Source organism: Myotis brandtii, unplaced genomic scaffold, assembly GCF_000412655.1.
Source record: "Myotis brandtii unplaced genomic scaffold, ASM41265v1 scaffold336, whole genome shotgun sequence".
NCBI classification, from domain to species: Eukaryota; Metazoa; Chordata; class Mammalia; order Chiroptera; family Vespertilionidae; genus Myotis; species Myotis brandtii.
The window spans coordinates 22,203-25,597 of NW_005362957.1; positions in this window are offsets into that span (position 1 = coordinate 22,203).

The following is a 3,395-nucleotide window of genomic DNA, read 5'->3' on the forward strand; positions in this document are numbered from 1 at the left end:
GGGATTGTTTCATTGTCTCCCCATTCTGACTATCACCAGTAGGTTCAAATGTCAAGTTTCAGGGGCCTGGGCCATGTGCAGTGGGAGTTTTGCACCCCCAAGTGTCACTGAAGAGCTCTGACACCAACACGTGCAGCTGCTGTGGGTTGGTGGGAGCCACGCTCGCCCCGGGTCAGAGTCTCAGGTGCTTAGTGTGGCCTCGTGTGCGCACCTAGAATCAGGGAACTTGCCTGCACCATGTCGAAACAGAGAACCTGCTGGGGTGTGCCAAAAATCAAAGTCTCCTAGTGCGTGTCAAGAGTCTGAGGCTCCCTGTGTCTGCACCGAGAATTTAGTATCAGAGTCTCTGTTGCTTGGTGCTATCTCACACCGAGAATCAGGGTCCCTATGTGTGCATGCACCAAGAATTGGAGTCACTGGCTCTTAGTGTGAATTTACTGGAAATCAGGGATCCCAAGTGCACGCAATGAGAAACAGAGTCTAGTCACTGGTGCTCATTGCTGCCTCTTGTGTGGAGATTCAGGGTCCCCAATCTGCTTGGGAGACCCGGTTGCACAGTCACACTGTGTTGGCAGGAGGTCCACTCCTGCCCTGCGGAAAACAGCCTTCTGTGTGTGCTTGCCCTGAATCAAAGTCAGTTGGCACTGCTGCTCAGTGTGGGTGTGGGGTCTGGTCACGGAGGTGTGCACTGCAGGAAGCAGACTCCCCGTGTCCATGTACCCAGGTTCAAATTCAGTGCTGCCACCCTGTGTGGGAATGGGGTCTGGTCGCGGGGAACAAATTCCTCGAGTTCGTATGTTCAGGTTCAAATTCAGTGCAGTCTCCCTGTTTGGGTGCTGGGTCTGGTCATGGGAAGCAAACTTACCAGGTTTGTGCCCCTAGACTCAAATTCAGCACTGTCTCCCTGTGTGGGCACAGGACCTGGTCAAAGAAAACAGTCTCCCAACAATGCGCACCCAGGCCCAAACTCAGCACAGTCTCCCCACCTGGGCACGAAGCCCAGTCACGGGAAACAAATTCCCCGAGTTCGCACACGTCCAGACTCAAATTCAGCGCTGTCTCCCTGCCCTGTGTGGGTGTGGGATCTGGTCACAGAAAACAGTCTCCCCAAGGATATGCATTCTAGGCTCAAATTCAGTACAGTCTCTCTGCCTGCGGAGCCTGGTCGCGGGAAACAAACTTTCAGTGTCCGACACCAAGGCTCAAAGTCAGGCAGAGCTGCTGCTGCTGAGTGTGTGCAGAAAGCCCAAATTGTGCAGCCAGGGTCTGGCAGTTCCTATGCCTCTGCTTCGGGGGCCGCGGGGGCCACGGGGGAGGGAGATTGGCTTTGTGACTCACAGAAATCTGCGTCTTGGGTGCTGGGAGTCTTGGTATCTCTGGGTATGCAGCTGTGGTCGCAGGTCTTCTACCAGAGTGTCTGTAGGGCTCTGGTTTGCTACCAAGACTAGACTGGGTGGTGGTGAGGCTAGGATCCTAGTCTCAAGCAGTTCTGTTCTTCAAGATGGCCTGGTCTCTGCGCCACTGGTGTCCTCCCCAGAGTGTTTGCAGAGGCAGCAGGGTTTTGCCATCTAAGACTGCCCGGATTTGCAGCCCCTTGAAAGACCTGCAGGATCTAACTGTCCCTATTTCACTCACACACACACCCACACACGTCCACACACTCCGCTGTAGCTCCCTCACTCTCTCACACACTCTCCCTCCCTACCTTCCTGCCCGTGGCCTTCTTTCCAGATCCCAAGGCTGTTTCTGAAAGGGCTTTTGGCAGCATTGGAAGGGACTTCTGTATTTCCTGTGAGGGGAAGGTGACACTCAGAATTCAGGGAAGATGGTGGGTGTGTTTCCCCATTCCAGAGCCACACGATTGAGTCTATTGTACAATGTTTCTCTGAAGTGGGCAGGGCAGAGCCCCTCATAGGCACATCAGGGGGGTCTGCCTGAAGCCAGGAGTTTCTATCAGCTCTCCTCTGATGGGGAAGCACCACTCAGATTCCTGGGAAAGTAGGGGGCATGGCCCCTCCCCAAAGACAGTCGCTGATGTCCCTTGAGACTGCCCAGACCCATAGGCCTGGCCTCTGCTGCTGACTCCTCATGCAAGGTTGAGTCAAGATGCAAGGTGGGGCCAGCAGGATTCCAGAGGGTGGGATGAGCTATATCCCAGAGGGCAGGGTAGTTGCTTTTCCCTAGGCTGCTGCTGGGAGGGGCCTGTGCTTCTCAGGATAAATGGCTGTTGTGTTATTGGATGGGGGAGACTGAACACAGGTATTTTGGCAGCTGCTCTCCCAAGTCTGTCCTCAATGATCCTCACCCCAGACTCTCCTCAGGTGACTCTGGTCCACACTGCCCTCCCTCCACTAAAGCCCAGAGTGAGTGGCTACAAAAGAAAATCCTGTGTCTGGTCCTTTAAAATAAAAAGTGGTGTTGTCTGGCAGGCTCTGTATTTCCCTGGCCAATAAAAGCCTCATGGTAGCATTTCAATTCTGGATGCTACGTTAGTGGCTGTTCCCACCTCTGGTGCTCCAGGATGAGGATCAGAGCCTGGGGTTCAGACCTCATTCTTCTCAGGGGGAAACCCCCAACTCTACTCTCCAAAGCCCTCAACCCTCCCACTCTTCAACTCCCACCACACATCCCTCAACTCCCCCTCGACTCCGACAACTCCAACCTCCTCCACCACAGGGGGATATACCTCTGCACCCTTGACCTGTGTCTTCTCACAATCTGGGACCCCTTGGGGGAAGTTGGAGAGCTGGTTTTGGCCTGATCCCTGCAGGCCAAGCCGAGGGACCCCACTGGTGCATGATTAGGACCATGGGAGGACTCCAGGGCCTGTCCAAAGAACCCAGAGTAATAGATTGGGTTGTGGGTATTTGGAACAGTGAGCAATTTATTCAAATTAGAGGATGAATGAGGGTGAGTAGCCTGCACCAAAACTTAAAAGTTGATCATATAAAAATTTTCTTTTTTAAGCCTTGTTTGATGCACTATCCTTTATTTTTCCATCCCTGGTCTCATGGTCACTCTCCCCATTTGTTGATGCACCAGGCCCTGTCTTCTATGACACCCTCCAAGCCCGGGTAGGTCGTTATCCTTGTGACTTCACTGTCCACATGGACAAGCCATTCAAAACCCTTGCCTTCCTCCTTATTGAACTCTTTAACTACAAATGTTTATTGGATGCTTTCTTTGTTCAATGTACTAGATTAGGTACTGTGTTTATAGTGATTTTACTTTTTGTGTGTGTGTTTCTTTTTTTTATTGCTTAAAGTATTACAAAGAGTATTACATATGTTTCCTTCCCCCCTCCCCTTGATATTCCCTTGGCCTTCCTACCCCCTAGTGTCTTGTGTCCATTGGTTATGCTTATATGCATGCATACAAGTCCTTCGGTTGATCTC